The sequence below is a fragment of the Corapipo altera genome, unplaced genomic scaffold (assembly GCF_003945725.1).
Source record: "Corapipo altera isolate COAL_440 unplaced genomic scaffold, ASM394572v1 70, whole genome shotgun sequence".
Lineage (NCBI taxonomy): Eukaryota > Metazoa > Chordata > Aves > Passeriformes > Pipridae > Corapipo > Corapipo altera.
The window spans coordinates 3559508-3577547 of NW_020884911.1; the positions used below are offsets into that span (position 1 = coordinate 3559508).

The 18040-nt window shown below is 40.8% G+C and overlaps 1 long non-coding RNA gene across 1 annotated transcript; it reads left to right on the forward strand.

The window, feature by feature from the left end:
- The first annotated feature begins 10475 nt into the window (after window positions 1-10475).
- LOC113952169 lies at window positions 10476-14474 on the forward strand. The gene is made up of 3 exons (XR_003529419.1): window positions 10476-10547; window positions 13761-14020; window positions 14444-14474. It is a non-coding gene; the product is annotated as an uncharacterized LOC113952169 (long non-coding RNA).
- Window positions 14475-18040: the final 3566 nt, after the last annotated feature.

Sequence of the window (18040 nt, forward strand, 5' to 3'; positions counted from 1 at the left end):
ATTTTTTTACCGAAAAATCTTTAAAATGGGACTTTGTGTGTGAACAAGTGAGCAGAGTTAGATACAAATATTCCTTTTGCATTATATAGCTATATGGTAAGTCTCAAATAACTTGTTCTTTAAGAAATGCTAAAGTGTTAAACCAGATCTGGTCACCTTGGAGACATTCCCTGGTTCTGAAAGTGTTGGGGTTGGTTTGGTTGGGTTTTTTGACTTACCTGCTTTTGATGTTACCTCTTAGCCTTGTTTTTTGGTCTGACCCTTTGCAACTTTAAAGCACCTTCAGGTCTTTTTTAAGGAAAGGTAGGTATTAAAATAAGAACCAAACTGTAAAGGTGGTTCAGGAATCTGAGCTAAAATAACCCATCATGTTCAGTGCTCTGAATGCCACTGGCACAGACTGTTGGTTCTCCCCAATAAACACTGTGTTAAATCCAACAGTTGTCTCTGGGCAATTGTCTGTCACTTAGGTCCACTTTTTCTTTGAAATGGAACAGCTAATATTTAATTGTGATAATGTATCTTATATTATTATTTATCAGGTATTACCTGACCTTTTGAGTCACTAATCTTCTCTCTTGAATAAGTAAACCAACTCCAGATTGCAACTTAGGAATAGATATAGCAAAGATGATAGTTTTGTCTTTAGCAAATTCTTGATTATAAGATTGATGAAGCTCTGTCCTCTCTATGATTTAGTGGGCATATGATAACTTTCAGTCATTAATCTGATTTTAAACTGCCCTCAGAGAGCAAGGGATAGCTGAAAAAAACCACTTTATATACACAGGTAACAGTGACACCCCTTCTGGAGTAACAATCTCTTGCATCCTTCTGTAAGTGGGATTGTGGATCACAGGATATGAGTGCAAGGGTATCAGTATGACTGTGAAAGATGGCACTTCCATGATCATTGGTAGATTTAGTGGCTGCCAAATTCATAAACATATCAGGATAAAATACAGGTTATACCTCTGAGTGAGATTTATCTCAGTCCAGGCGTAGCATTAGAACTGAGCCTAAATTCCAAACTGCCCCTCAGCAGTTCCTAGTGTTTTTAATGCATTGCCTTTACCTTCCATGCTGTCACATGGACACCTTGGCTGTCCTTACCCCAGGATGCTTTCCCTGTTCTGTAGGGAATGGCCTGGGAATTAAAATATATTCCCAAGTGATGAACACAACTATAATTCCAGAACAAGTTTCTTTTGTGACTTTCCAAAATGAGCAAGCTAATTTTTTTTGTTGTTTTTATGTTAGGAAAAGAAAAAAAAAAAAGTAGAAGAAGGAAAGGAGTAAAACCAAGTTGCTATTTAGGTTTTTCTTGGAGAGGTGATATTAGGGAGCAGTTTGTAGGAAACTGCAACTTTCAGTTCTGGGCAAATAATCTGTGCTGAAATAAAAGCTCTCATGTTCTTCCCAAGGTTTTTGAAGATGAGCTGGTAGCTTTCTGAATGTAAATCATTAATATTTAAGCAATCTTGATCTGATTCATTAGGACTCTTGCATATTTCTTTTTTCATATTTTCACAGTGAACTCCTTGATTTTAGATTTATTTTTTTTTCCTGTTTAAGCTTTGCTTCTCTTTTTTACTCATTTCTCTTTTTCAGTCCATAAATTAACGTTCAGCCTTTGGCAAGCTGCATTTTTCAAGTGCTGCTCTCTTCTGTCATACCTGTGACTAAACTTAGTCTTTGATCATGTTCCTTTGTGGCTGGTCTTTTCCACTCTGAAGGGAAAAATAGGACTAAAAAAAAAAAAAAAAAGAGCATTTCTATCCTTAGAATCCTTTTTCCCCTGTGAGAATCCTTTGGAGAGTTTCATTTTAAGGAAACATCCCTGCAGGCCCTGTTTTTGTGTGCCCAGGTACCAAGAAGCAATTTTGGATAGAAGGAGAAACCGAAAACAACAGCACTGCAACAGAGGCTGCCACACATTCCTGGTGTGCCAGAGGTCAGCACACTTCCAAGGGGGATGGCAGCAACACCTTCCCTCTCAAAAATTGAACTTCCCTTCTCCCTGTAAGAAAGGGTTGTGTCAAAACACCTCCAGTTACTTCCCAAAATGTGAAAGGTGCAGGGAAGGCGTGGAGGTCGGTGGCCAACTCGTCTGTGGGGATGGAGAGGCCTTTGGTGAGTTCATCCTTCCTTCCAGGGCTGCAGGGAACATTGGCTGCAGGGCTTTCCTTCCCAGAGAATTGGATTGCAATAATTTGGGAAATGCAGGTCTCGAGAGCTGCCTGCACAGAGCAAATTGGTAATTAGAAGCATGTGTTCTCCTGTGAGTGTTCCAGGGAGCTGTGTGGAGCAGAGGGAAAGCTGGGATTAGCACAGTGTGACAGTTGTACAGATGCAAACCTGGGGTGCCTTTAACCATTTGAACCTCACTACAAACTTGGTTGAAAACTCTCTGTGTTCATGGGCTCTCTGGTTTGATGATTTTTCCCCTGCCAGGATTTTATGTGAAGATGGCTCTTTTTGACCAGGCTGTTTCTGAAAAGTGACTTTTCATAAAGGAAAACTAAAATACTGGTATTTTTTACTCCAACTGTAGGAAAGAAATATGAGATGATTTAGTTAAGTGTCACCTAGTAGCAATTAGCCTTAAACCCTTTCCCTTAGGAAAAGGACTTTGGGTTCTGAATCTTAGTTTTCAGATGCCTGTCAGCATAGAGCCCACAGAACTGAACAAAAGATTCCTGGGACAACGTACATGAAATAAAATTACACTTTTCATCTGCCAAGTCTTTCACTCTTGCTTTGTTTAAGATTGCCACTTGCAGGGAGGTAGAAAATCACTCTGTGAAGTGTTTCAGCAGAACAAGCTTGTGGTTATGGCAGAGTAATGGAAATGTTTATACTGATTTCTTTTGTAAAGGGGTTTCTCTGAGTTTGAGGAAATGCCCCATAAAACCTGTGGCTGAAAAACAGATGCTACCTCCTCTTGCAGTGGAGATGATACTTTCCCTCATGAAAATAATTAGCATGTAATGCTAATATTTTTAATATTCTTATGCAAGGGGAGAAAGTCATTCTGTGTGTGATACTCAGTAGGTCACTCAGGTAGGATCAATAATCCATTAGCAGGAATCTCTTCCATTTAACACTTACCACTGACAAGTTCTTCTGTCCTTTCCAACCCAAAAGCAGTGCAGAGGAGTAGTCCAGGAGGTTAAATTGTGGGGGAAGTTAAAATAGCACCAAAAATAGTTTAATATAAAGGTGCTTAGCAGAAACCACATCTAAAGCAACCTTGTTTTTAATCCAAAATGTCATGTAAGTTGAGAGGCATAGTGAGGACACTTCTTCTGTAAATACTCTGCTATCGTGGCCATAATACAACAAAATGGCTTCACAAGTGTTTATTACACCTGATTCCTCAGAGCAGTGTGAAATGGGTCCTGCCTGGAGAAGAAAAGAATGGGAAAAAATAATGCAGAATTTTTAGCTGTGACTGGAAGGATTTCCAGTTTTGTTGTTTTAATAGGTTGGTGAATCAGTGACCACAGATTTTACCTACTGTTGGTTTGGGACTATACTTTATTATCATTTACAACAGCAATTTAAGGCCAAATATATTTTTCCATGTTCCACTACTTCTGTAGAAAAAGGAAATCTTCCTATGGATACTACTGTTTGGCACAATCTAAAATATGTCTAGTGGCTTTTGGTTTTTTTTCTAGACTGAGAAATCAACTTTGAAAGCAAACCAACAATAGAGGCATTCATGGTTTGCTTTTTAAAAGCCACACATTGTCCTATCTTATTCAAAGCAGAATTTTTTTCTAATAACCAAAGTCTCTGAGACTGTTTTTTAAAGTTTGTGTAATAAAAATAGTTGTCAAATCTATTATGACAGTCTAGACTAGGCACAGAAGGGAACTCTAGGGAAAGCATGGAGATTTTCTCATGGAAACAGATAAGGAAGGGGAAGAGTCAAATGCTTCATCTATTTTAAATAAGTTGTCTAATCTACAACCTTTCAGAACAGTTCAGTTGTGTTCTTGGGAGGGGGGGAAATGGATACAGTGGATTGTTCTGGAAGAAAATGTGCCATTGTCAGCCCCACTGTGCTGGGGGAGTGATAAGAGCCTGTAAAAGCCCTGTGTTGTTCCCTAAGTAGTCCAGAGGCAAAGCTTTTCCTCTCTCCTGGAGGGATGCTTGTCCTGGATGAGATGGATTAATAGCTTGTCACAGGAACACAAACCAAGCCATCCAGTTTAGCTGGAATAAAATGGGTTTATGTTCTGAAATCCTGAATGGAGCAGCTTTTCCTCGTGGGGAACAAAGACACCTCCCAGGCTGACGCTGGGGGGGGGATCAGGGAGCAGCATTCCAAGAGGGGCCTGGATTGGTTTGCATCTTCCCATCCTGATCCTGCATCTTCCTCTGCCTCCTGACACCAGCTGGAATAAGGTGCATGTGAGGCCAAAGCTGCCAAATCAGGTGAGCAACTTCTGTTGAGAACTTTTCACTGTGCAGAGCAGTAATTTCGGAGCCAGGGACCACTGCAGGGACAAACTGGGGCTGGAGGGTGCTGGGAATTCGTTCATGTGTGCTGGTATTTGGGTCACAAGCTGATGGAAGGGGAGAACACAACCCTGCAAGTTTGGGAATGGGAGCTGAGAAATGTTCCAGGAGCGGGATCATCCCTTGTGGCTGCTGGTAATTAGGTAAAATTTGCTGATTAATGAGGCCAGAGTTTCACACACGCTTCAAGCCAGCACTGAAATCTCACCTGACAGAAGTGATTAGTTTTAACCTGAATATGGATCACTGTGGCTGTAGAAAACTTATTTTCCAGTAGGGATGGGTGTGTAAATAGGATTAAGTGGAAAGGGGGGAAAAGAACATGTTTATAATGACTTAAATTGTATATTCCCAGAACTAAAAAAATTAAGGGGAAAATAAGACAATGAAATGTATCCTCTTGGCTTTGAAGCTCTTTATCTTATTACAACTCTTCCTTTACTCAGACTCTTACTCAGATCTTCTGCTGTACCTGCTTATTTAGGTTGGGTGAGGACATTCCCAAGCCAACAGCCCTCTGATCAGGTGTAGTGATGTTTGCTCTCCCTCCTTCACATTTCTTGTATGTCTGAAATATAAGGCAGTATAACTCCCCTTGAAGGTATACAGCTAAAAAGCCAAATGACATACAAATAAAGTAACTTCAGATGCACAGGGAAGTTTTCAATTACAAAAAAAATCTAAAAATCAGAAGTCAAAATCCCTTCGTTTCAAGGGAGGTAATTTTTTTTTTTCTACAGTGCATTTTCCAGTATATTCTACTTTGGGCAACACTATTTAAAAATTCATTAGTACATGTAAATAATTAGCAGTGTGGATTGATTAAGATTAAAACATTAAACAAAGATTAAACCATAGGTCCATATTGCTGGTTTATGTGGGAGGTGTAGAGCTGATACAAACAGCATCCATGGAGGGCTGGGTTTTTTTGCATAGTTACTACAACTGTGACAGCACTGAGAAAGCCAGTAGGAAATAGTTTTTGTGTGCAGAATATAAAATGTATCCCAGGGGATGTGAGGGAAACATGATTAGCTGAAAATGTAAACCTTAATACAATAGAAACTATGAAGGGGGTACAGGATTTAGTAATTTCCCCCAATTTTTTTATCATTAGTGACATTGCTGGAACTGACAAAAAAAACCATCAGTCTTGTCAGTTGGCACTTGGAATATTTCTTACTTTGATAGGAGGAAGGAGGAGCAAGAGCAGTGGGAAATATCTTAATTGTCACCCCGGTGCCTGAGGTAAGGATGGCAGAAAATGCCTTTTGCAGCAGCTGGGGCAGGTGGTGGCACTCAGAGGCTCTGGGTGCAGCCCAGTGAGCACCAGAAATGTGATGACTGTCAGAAATGGCACAGACCTGTGGGAAGGAGGCAGGTTGGAGGTCAGGAATCCAGAAAGTCCACTGGAATGAGGCACAGCAGGAGCAGGACCGAGCACAGAGCAGAGGCTTCAGCCCCAGTTTCAATGTGTCAGTGGGCAGAGGATGTTTGGGGGTTCACCTGAGGCTGGGGAGGGCAATTTAGACCCTGTTGATGCACTCAGGGTCCAAACAGACTCTTGGCTTTTCTAGGCAGCTTTTATTACCAGAATTGCCTTTGGTATAGGGGGGAAAAAAACCCACTTTGCACTTGGATTAAACTTTAGCCACTTTAATTTTCACCCCAGCAGAGCTCCCTGTTCCAGACAGATTAAACAGTGCCAAGTGCTGCTCTCATTAGGAACACCTGAACAGCATATTCTTTGTGTAAACTTTACCCTTCCTATTAATTGAGGTTAATTGTAGCTTTGCAATAGCTACCCACAAGAGGAAAAGAAGAATGTTTCTACCTCTGAGCTATAATTTGTATTTTTAATTTTTTAGTGGGATTGAAGGTACCACAAGTTTAAGAACCTGTTATTTGAAGGCACAGTGCACACACAGAGGGCCAAAGACAGGTGATATCCCCCCAAAAATTTACCAAGTCAGAAAGTAACGTAGGAAAGAAAACTCCCAACATCCACACAAAGTGAGACTTGAGGAATCTGTGGACTTGGACTTGCTCAGGTTTGCAGAATAAATATTTTTGACATGAAACTGTGAAGTCAAATGTTTCAGGTAAAAGGCCAACATCACAACAGGTGAGATGGTATTGGAGGGCATTCAAACTCAGTGTGTTCCAGGCTCCAAACAAACAGGTTTTATTCTGGTTTTGGGCTGGTTTTCTTCCTTTCTGGAGGTTGTAGCCAGCATTTATCAATTGAGTTATTTTGCATTTATTTTCATTGTTTGGAGACAATAAATTCTCTGTGGCAAGAGCTGCTAAAACACTTAAGTATGGCATTTGTTGGCCTTCCTTGACTGGAGAAAAACCCCTCTAGTTTGTAATCACTCTTTGAATAGTAGTCTGGGACCCAGGGAAGCTACTTTCAGCAACAATAATTGCTGTGTCTTTTGTCCCTTCAGAAAATACAGTTTTAAGGATCTTGGTAAGTTTTTGGAACTTGCTGCTGACCAATCTGCAAATTCAATACACCTCTTATTTCTATGGGAGAAGGAACCTCTAAGGTTTTCTCAGAGACCTAGAATACCTTTTTTTTTAATTAACTAATGTAATGCAGTTCATTTTTCACTTGTTAACATAGAGATTTTTCCTGAAGTTTTGGAAGGGTGGTAGTTACATTACTCGTACTGGAAGAAAACTTCCCCCCAAATCTTAATATATCAAATACAAATCAAAATACAGCATTTGTGTGTCCTGGAGGGGGCTGATTGTAAGGAAATAACCAATAGCAATGACATTTTACTGTTGAGCTGGGATAAATCATCACCTCCATCATCTCGTATCTAAAACACTTGTGAGTCTAATAATCATTATTTTTGTCAGCCAGTACTTTGTGCTTTCCATCTCAGCAACACTCATTGTCACACAGCAATTTCACTTGTTAATCCTGCTCCTGTCTCCTGCTGAGGTCTCCTTGGCCTGTTGCTGATCCAGCACGTTCCTCCTCCTGTAGAGAAATTGAGATTTGAGCTTTGAACAAACCTTTACCTGTTTGCATCCTTGTGTTGTTAAAAAAAAAATAATAATAATCTGGCTTATGGAGATTCCCCTACTACAAATCCACCCTTAGGTTTCTACTGATGGCAAATTGCTCTTTGAAGTACAAGTTTAGTGCTTGTATATTGATGTTTTACAGCTGCTCTGTCAACAGTGTTGGGATCCTGGTCCATGAAATTCCGAGTCTGTCCTCTAAATTTGGGCCTATAATCACAGTGCAGGCTTAGCAAAGGCATTCCTATATATTCTAAAGGCTTAAAGAGAAATCCACTGAATCTTCTTGTCCCAGAAATTGGAGGGAGATCAGATTAGCCAAGAAGTAATCTGGTCATAGCAGAATGAGATCTGTCACACCTGAAGTGCCATGGACATATGGACACTGCCAGAGCTGGAAGGCAGTTTTCCACAGCTGCTTTTGGGGCAGGGTTTCTGTCAGCAGCTGTGCCAAGGTTATCCATGCTTCAGTCCATTTCTGTGCTTATTCACGAGGCACAAAGATACTCCATCAGAGAAATGCCCAGTGCTACCAACTTTTCCTCCTTGACCCCTAAAGTTATTTAGTTTGTCGGTTTGGGTTTGTGCTCTGCTTTCTGTCCACAGCAGGGAATGCCCTCTGACAGGATGTCTTGTTGGGAGCAAAACCCCAGCCCTGGCTGAGTGTTCTGCTTTGGAGTGGAGCAGTGACAGTTTGCTCAGCCTGGAACCTCCTTTCCCTTCTCTCAAGGGCCTGTTGCTGGTCCCACCATGAGGAACTGTCAGTGCTGTTCCATGTTAGTTATGACTCATCCCTGGGACTGTTTCTTTCTTTCAGAACTGCCAACTAAGTTTTTTCTGTGGTCATTCTCTGATACATTCCAATCAAATTGAGGTGGGTTACTCTAAACGATTCCATTGCTCATTTGAACAGAAATGTGTTACAGAGGCATTGTGAGGGTTAGGTGGAGAGACAGCACTGCCCTTTCAGCTGGAACAGGGGCCCTCAGCAGGGAATTCACATGTCCTGGAGACAGACAGACTTCTTCTTTGCTTCTTTTTAACTTTCTGGTGTCTGATTCCCTCCTCAGCCCTTTATGAAATGAAAGCTGCTTTCATTGCCTTCCTCGGCAAACCAGCCCCTCAATTAACAGTCAACAAATCTGTTCCTCCTCTGGTTTGAGTTTTAGGATGACACACGGTGAGAAGGTGACAAGGAGGTAAAATGCTTTGTGTGCAAGGGGTGTATTTGTGGTATTTGCCACCCCCACAGATTCTCTAGGCTTGCACAGCAGCAAAGAAGATCAACAATCACAGGAGGAATTTTTCCACTTGTCACTCCCAGACACTGAATCCCAGAATGGTTTGGGTTGGAAGTGGCCTTAAAGCTCATTTAGTTCCAACCCCCTGCCACGGGCAAGGACACCTTCCTCTAGATATGTGTGGATATCTGTGCTGTTCAGAAATTAAAGCAAACAGCCCAGCTGTCCATCCCTGCAGTCAAACTGGGGTGTTTATCCTGCAAAATGATGTTGTCACAACATTGCTTTGGAAACGTGACACTAAATTTCATTGAGTCACTTAGTTATGCTAACGTGGTTTCCTTGCAGCAGCGAGCAAATGTCTGTTACTTCTGGGTTTATCTGTGAAATTGTTGATGTTGCCATCAAAACATTGGCTTGTCAAGTGCCCCAGACTAAATTGTCCCAAATTTTAATGAGCTGAGTTTTACACCTCAGCTGGTGTAACCAGGGTTTGGTGTGGAAAAGCAGAAAAGTATTCCCTGTCACCCCCTTGCATTCCGTGTGGCACAACATGGGACTGGTTTGGCAGAAAACAAATCTGTCAAAAGCAAAATTTTCCTTTCAGATCAACCTGTGGAACTGACCTGCATGATCACTGGGTCTAACGAGGGGTGGCAGGGAGGGACAAGCACTGCCTGGAGCTTTCCCTGCCTGAAGTTGTCCTGGATTGGAGGAAAAAATCAAGATGCTCTTACCAGGAACGTTTTAGTCCCGGCTTAGTGCAGCAAAACATTCTTGCTTGTCTATTCCAGCCCATTAGACCCGGCTGCTTCTTTATTTTTCATAATTATTTGATAAATTACTTGCTATTAAAATAATTAAGCCATGCATCTTGGCATTATTTACAGTTTTTTCTCATGTTATTAAGCTGTAATTTGACCAGCAGATATGAGCATAGTTTACCATATGATTGCATAGCTTTTAATGTGTGCTTGTGCAGTGAATAGCAGCTATAAAGCTGAGTGGTTTGCCCTGTAAAGGGGCATGATGTCATCATATTTCTTTGAAAATATAAAATTAAGTATCATTAAATCCTATAATTATGGAGCTATAGGTTATATTTGCAACTTTCAAACATGGAGTCAGGTAGCCTGAGTCTTCTGCCTGTAATATTCCAAGAATTCTGTCAAAGTTGTACAAATTCAAATGTTGTGCTTTACAGAAAAGCAGATACTTCCCCAGCCCTGTCTTTCAGTGTAATTCACTTTTTGTTCTCTTTTTTTTTCCAGGAACTAAGGCTTCCCAACATGTTTGTAACAGCAAAGCAAACAAGTGTTTCAGGAATTTGTATGTTTGTGGTTTTTTTAAATAATAAAAACTATTTTAATGTCTATTTTTCTTGTTCTTTATAAATTATGTGGAATTCATAGATGATATTGTATGACTGGTTATAGTCTATTAGATTTTTTTTTTCTTTAAACAAATATTTAGGGCTCTTGATTATTTTCCTTGTCAAATTTTCTTAGTTTTTTTAAAAAGTTTGATTATTTGCTGTTTCTTTTAAACCTTTACCTACTTCTAAAATAAGTGGTTATTTTCCCCCTCGTTGTGAGTTGAACCTGATTTTTGTTACTTCTACCCTTCTAATTTATTTTTTTACTTTCTAAGACAGAAGATGTTTTAACAACTTAATCAATCTGTGATTGATTCCTGGCATTTCTCATCATCATCTGTAGTCACTTTTACCTGGTGAAGGTATGTAATGTATACACATGTGTATAATAGAATTTTTGTTCAGTGCTATATATATTTTAAGTGTTTTTAGAAAAAACTAAAAATTAATTTAAAGGTTGTAAAAATCTTAGGCTTCTTGTGTTAGAGGAATATATTACAACACCATTCTGCAGATAAGGGGTGATTCTCTGATTCTGTGGCATTACAATAAATACCGTGATGAATCGAGTGAAATAAATGCTTTGTGCCATCTACTGGTGTTGGTGGGAGCTGCGTTTCAGCTCAGAGCCTGAATTGTGACTTTAACTGAAGTGACAGTGTGGTAAAAGAGGGAAACTCGGTGTAAATAACAGGAACGTTTTGTATTCTTACCTCTTCTCTGGATTAAGTGCTAACTTGTGTTAAACACGTGCTAATTGAAACTGCAAAGTTGTACATTAAGCCTTTTTCCCACCCCTGCCTTCCCAAAGGTGCCCTACAACTTCATCCTTATTTTTATAGAGCCTGGAAACCCTTTTTAACAGCTAGGTCAGTCATGTTTTAGCAGAATTGAGCCAAGTCGAGGTGTAAACTGTGCTGTGAGTGTGAACATGGTTTGTCTGGACACGTTACAGGGAGTCATCCCTTTCTATAATAATTCCTAATTACAAGATATGTCATTATCACTTTTACTTTTAATAGAGTCTAAAAAAAACCCCCTCATTCTCCCCTATGGATTTTTCTCTGCTGTTTGTCCCATTGTTAAGCCTGGACTAATAAAGCTGCTGCTCTGGGGGACTCCAGCCTAACACAGGGTTACATAATGCCTTTTAGCTGAAACCTCTTTGTATCCTACAGCCTCATAATAGGCCATTGTATTTTCTGGGATTTTTATAAGGCTCAGATGTCACACTGAATTCTTGGCTGTTTCAGGATCATCCCTGTTATCACTGGTGTGTTTAATACATGTTGTGTACATTCTGATTAGAGATATTGCTCTGCAATGGGATTTGGTTCTTTCCTTGTTGGCTTTTCCTTATTTATCTCTCAAGGGCATAAACAGTGGATCCAGTGTCCCTCTGGTAATGGTTGTTCTATACAAAGGGAGAAAATCTGAGAAAGTATTAGTGAAAAAAGCTCTTTAACATGAGAAGTTTGTGCTTTCAGGGGTCCAGATACTTCACTTGCTTATGCACCCAAGGATTCATTTCCAGATGGAGTGTAGCCTCCAGGAGAGACACCTGGCTTGGAAATGTGGATTCTCTGGGTCTGCTTCTGGTTAAAAACACAGCTTACCCTGTCCATGAGAGAGGTATTTACCTCCTTTGCAAAGGGCTTTTAGATTTGTTGGGTAAAAATACTTTATAAGCAGCTAAAAGCATATTTTTGATCTGGTTTTGATACATATAGTTGGTGATATAATTGTATATGCTTTGAAAAGCTGGATGGACAAGATATTCAAATTCTTTGGTTTAGTTAATTTGGAATGATCTAAATGCATATGTATGTATTCATACATGTTACCTGCTACAAACACAGGTACAAAAATCAATACAGTCAATTAGCTGATTTTTAGATTGCTTTTCAAAGCATAAACTTCAATTTAAGTAAAACTGGTATTGCTTTCAGAAGGGCAGGATTTTATTTATCCAGCTATCAAAGGTGGATCAAATGCAATGATACAGAAAGGTGTTAAAATATTCAGCTTTTTAATTTTCCAATTTTTTTTCTTCTTTTGCAGGTAGGTAGATGCCCAAAACATTCATCTTTGCTTTTTTTGTGACTGATTGTTATGCCTGGGAAAATGAGCTGCAGTAAGAGCACAGTTAACATGAATTTTCATGGAGGAAAGTAGTTAATTATTGCAACATTACAGCCCCTATGATCAGAGCAGTGACTCATGCAAGTGAAACATATAATTGTCCATGTAATTTGTTTGAAGTCAGTTGGGTTCCAACATTCTCGTTCCTGTGTACAACTCTTAATTTTTCTTTATATATTTTCCCTTCAAAGTCTGCTGGAATTTGCTAGGAGGGTTGGGGTTTTTTTCATATTGTTGTTGGAGAAAAAGATATCAAGTTGTATCTGACAGCCTGAGATGGGCAAAACTGCTGCAGTTCCATGTCCCCAGCTCCAGCCAGGAGCAAGGCTGGAAATATATTTCCCACAGGACTCTGCCACATCTCACTTGTTCATTGTTTAAACCAGAAGCAGCTCCTGACTTCTGCATTCCTTCTTATCCCCCTTTTTAATCACTTTTCTTAATACTCTTGCATTTTTTGTTGTATGTAAAAGACTCTGGATTTGGGTAAGATTCACTACAGTGGGAAGTATTGTGGCAGGAATCCAAATCTAACCTACTTTGTATTTCTGGAAGAAAAGAACACTTTTACTCCGGGAAAACTGGAAAATGCTGCTCAGGTTTGAAGCAAACTTCACCTTCTTTAATACACTGAACACACTTTGTCTGCAACTTCTTGAAATCAGGAGAAAATGGCTGTGGATGACTTAAAACCTGCAGGTTTATACACCCCTTTTCTTGTGGATTCTGCTGCATCCCAATGATTCAAAAGCAGTGCTTTTTAACAAATTTATACAAGGATGTTGCTGTCTTGAGTTTCACGGGGTGTGCAGCTCAATCCAGTGCTGTGGATTTACAAATACACCCTTAATTTAATAGGAACCATTACTTACTTAGTTTGCAGCGAATTAATTTCAGATAGGGAGTGCATTTCAATTTTTTTCTTCTAAATTACAGCTATATTTTCTGTTCTGCTGCATTTTGGTCTTGCTGCCATGGCTATAACTGGTAAAACTGCCACCCAGGTTCTCTATGCCACATGTACTTATATCATTAAGGTTCTTTCATACAGCATGGGCCAGGCTTCCTTCTGAGGGAAATGCCTTAATCCTTCACTTTATGGGCTGTGTCCATGCAAAGCACAGTTCCCTTGCATTTTTTCCCCACACAGGTGGGTTGGTTGTGGTTTCTGCAGTGTTACAGAAGGCAGGAATTGAAGCAGAGCATATCCTTTAGGAATTTCATTCATTTCAAGACAATGTGGGAGTAATTCTTTCTGTGGAATTGTTTTTATGCTCACATTTAACCTTACCTTCATGTACTTGCTTTGTGATGGCATCTTTTATTTTGTTATTCTGGTGATGTGTCTTCCTTTTTTTTTGTTTTTAGCAAAGGGGTATAAAATTGGTGCCTGTGTGTGGCAGAAACTGGCAGGTTGTCTTTAATTCCAACAGCAGGGTCCCAGGGTCCACTGTTACCATAAAAACACCCACAGAAGGATTTGTGGCACATAACAGGCTTTCGTCTTGCTGAGACAAGAAAAGAAATAACCACCAATTCCTGACCTAGATCAGTCAGCACACAGTTTATTTTGCCTTGGGAGACATCATGGAGGAGACCAGCATGGAGACCAGCTGAGATACTGCAGGAGCATATGAAGAGCCAGTTGGAATGACTTTTAATCCCTTCTCTCATTTAGTCCTGAGGTTAAAAGGTAAGTTAAATCTCCTTTGGGAGGAGAGATTGTTGGATAATACTGGTGTAAGAATTAATCATAGAAATTCTTATCAGTGGTGAAAATACGCCCTTAGAACAGAATGAGCTGTGAATGCCAGACCTCCTGAGGCTCCAGGGCCTTGGAGCACCAGTAAAATGGAGAAGGAGCTGTGGCCTCTGCTCCAAGTTCACGTGGTGATGCCATAAAGTGCTTGTCTACTAAGTACTGGACCTGTTTTCAGGAAGGCTTGAAAAGGTGGAGATGTTCATGTTTTGCAGTCAAAGGCAGATTAGTTCTGGACATTATGGGAATAAGTTATTTTGGGAAACAGAGCTCAGTAATTATTGTGGATCATTAACAACCAGAAAAGTTGTTCTGGCTGCAGTGGCTCCACCACAGACATGACTCTGGGCTTTGCAGGTGTTGTTCATCCCAAGGGAGCTCTGGAGAGAAAGGATGGTGGAGCCTTGGATTGGAGGGAGTCTCGTGCTGTTCCCTGTGAGTAAAACATTCACTGCTGTCACTAAAATCAAATTGAATTAATCTCAGGATTATGTTTTGTGTCTGAGAACACAGTTGAGGCAGAACAGACGTGGTAAGGCGGTCAAGTTTAAGGTGTTATATTTCTTTTGTCATTAAAACTAAGCTCTGCAGAGGCTGAGTCTCTGGGGCCTGAGAAGCTGGGGGCAAACTGCTCCATCCCACCAATGTGGAACTTGCACTTTGTATCTTTTGCTGCCTCCTGACTGTCCAGCCCTGCTTTAGCATCAGTACAAAAGTGATCCAAGCTCCTCCTGTGGCCTCACGTGGCTCCTGTTCCTGCTTACACAGCCAGGTCTTTCACCTGCCTCCTGTGGCACCACCACCCCTTCCCATGTTCCAGGACAACAGGGAGCAGAGAGCTGGCATTTAGAGCCCAGCAAACTCTTGAGTCAGGCTTCTCCCTGCTCCTGTGGTTTATAACCTTGATCTGGGAGCTAAAAGGAGCTTGGTTATGTTAGAAGGTGAGAGGAGGACAGGTGGAGGATGACAAAGGAGTGAGCTTTTGTTCAAGGCAGACATCTGATTCCCTTGATGTGGATGAGAGCACAGCCCTCTCTGCACAGCACAGGCAGTGCCAGGCAGAGGCTGTGTGCCCTCCCTGGGGGTCTGACAGGACAGGGAGCGGGAGCTGCATTTTTTCACCAGTCAAAAGAGAAGGTTTCGCAGTAGGAAGGACAGGAAAGGGACAAATATGTGTATCCTTCCTTCTCAAGTTGTCTTTAAACACACATGGGGGGGTTATTAAACAAAAGAAGCTGTGTGGAGGTAAGACACTGCTACTCCTCTCAGCAGAGGGCTCTGTATTTAGGACCCTAATTTGCAAACTCAGTCTCAGGTGTGGGTCAGGTCAGAGATTTGAGAAGATGCCTGTTCTCAGTGTGCTCTGTGCTCGTGACAGAACAACCGGTTCGGGGCCTGATTCTCTTTGCTTTGTAGTTAATGCAACACGAACTTCTCTGGAAACTGGATCAGGGTTGTGTAGCAAATCACCTCCTGATTTCACCTCCTGTTTCATTTCTTTCACTTTTTGTCACATCGGCTTTCCTCCTCCCTGTTTTTTTTCCCGGTTTTACCCTTGTGGAGGGCTCTGGAATGCACACAAACCCAGCCCAGAGTGAGGGGCCGTGTGAGGAAAGGTCAGGCCAGCCCGGAGCCGGCTGGGCAGTGGAAAGTTACAGCCCTGAGTAGATCCCTGATCCTGCAGGAACTGCCCTGCTCCCTTGGAAACGTGATACCTGCCCGGGAGATCCCGTGTGGAAAAGGCTGAGTGCTCCTGAAAGTGCTGTTCTCATCTGAGGGGAGGAAAAGAGTTTAGGGTGATCTATCACGTCCTTTTAATAAGGGAAATTCGCTTTAATCCCCCTAATCTAAATCTGCTCTTTATGGTGCCAGAGACTGCAAATGTTTTACCAGTGTTTGTTCACTGAAAACTATCATGATAATTTTGCAGGAATAATTTTGCAGGATGATATTGCAGGAATTCCATGTGATAATTCTGCAGGAAAATGACAGCAACATGACTCCAAATGAGAGAAGTGATGGACAGAAATAGGATGGGCTTTGATAAGAACTGACTTCAGCTTTTAGTCCTTCCCTGTGTGTTGTGTCAGAGCACACGTAGGCAGCCATGCAATAATATTTGCTTGTAGCTATTTATGTTTCACAGGGACATGGAGTGGAAACCAGTGGTAAGTCCTAATGTAAAACTGTCTTTCATCCACAAGAAAGAGCTGTTTGCCCGAATTTCATTTTCTAGACATAATAGGGAATTTACCTTTCTGCTTTCACTTTTGGTAGGAACTCAATCAGTGCTGCTTAATTTAATTTTACATGACATTTTAGTAACTCCCATCAAAAGACCTGGGTGAAGGGTCATGACAACAGCCCAGCTATTTAGCACAGTTTTTCTCTAAAGGAATCAGTGAATTGTTTGACCAGAGTGAAGTAAGAATTCCCCAATGACTTGTGAATGAATGTGCTACAGACACAAAGGAGTTTCATTAACTAGTGTGAACCTCCAAAAGAAAAGGAATTACAGGAAGAGAACCTGGTGAAATGGATGTTACAATTGGAGCTGGAGCTGAGGGTCACGCAGCAGGTTTTGGGTCTGGTTATTTGCAAAGGATGGGGTTTCCCTTGCTGTAAACTGACTGTTGTTTTTCTTGTGTTTCAATAGTGCCTCTGAACTCTCATTTTAACAAGTGACAAGAATACTATGACATTCTTTTTCTTGGCATAAGAAGTGTGCAGCTTAAATTACTGAGGTATCATTAGTATAATAAGATGTCAGTATCGTTATTCCCATTTTTCATTTCTCTTTTTTCTTATTCTGTCCTTGGCTTCTTCCGAAACACTCTTAAAGTGTTCATGAGATACAGCCTTTCCCACAGTGGATACCAAAGACCTTCCTGCAAATTATGGTCAATTAATTCCTGGTAAATATGGCTTTTCCTCTTTGCACACCTTGTAATGATCCAGCTCTTTAGCAAGTATACAGACTCAATCCACCTTCCCAGTCTTTTCTCCCAGCCGTGAGTCTCTGGCCATTTACAAAGGCAATGATAAAACAGGGAAATGATCAGGAATTTGCTGATCTTGGGAACCCAGTGAGACCTAAACCAGCACTAATCTGTCCTGTGGTGAAGCTGACAGTGGTTTGCCTGTTCTGCTTAGATACAACCAATAACATTCACATATTTTATGGTGGCTGGAATAGCTGCATCTTTCTAGAAACTCGTATCAGGAAAGATAAGAGCTGGAGCAATTCAAAGTTAGTCAGACAGGGCACGTTTTCAGTTCAGGGTGATTTTAAAGTACAGGGCACCCAGTGTGGTTTTAAGTACATGGGAAGTGCATCACTAAGTGGTGACTAAACTCTGACACTGCAGCAGAGACAATTCAGAAGACAAGCAGTTGAGGTTGTCACTGTGATTTACAACCCTGCTCAGAACAAGCTGATAGCAGGTGTTAAAATTAAACTATATAGATAAGATTTAGCAATGTGCTTCACAAATGTCTTGCAAGCTACTGGAAAGTGGTATTTAAGAGCTGCTTGTGTTACTATTTTGCACACCCTTGCTTTCTGAAAGTTAACTCTGAATCTAGGAAAGAATGACAACCTTATGCAATAACTTCAAACATTGTTTCAATGCCTTTATACAGTGCTTCTGTATAAAATTTCAGACACAAATTCTACATTTAACTCCTCAAAAGCTTCTTTGCTGTGTGTGAATCCTGTTCTCTAACAGGCCATCCAGTTACCTCGTGTGGAAAGATAACTTTTCTTCAGCAACCAGATGGCTAAAATGCAAAGAAGAAGATCTCCTTGCTTTCTTTCTTTCTCTTTTGTGGGCCACACAGAAAAATTACCCTTCAATTTGAAAACCTAGTTCTCAGTTCTGGCTGCATTTAGTGGCATCACCACTGATTTTCTGTAGCATTAACTGACTCTAGAAAGATAAGTCAGCACAGAAC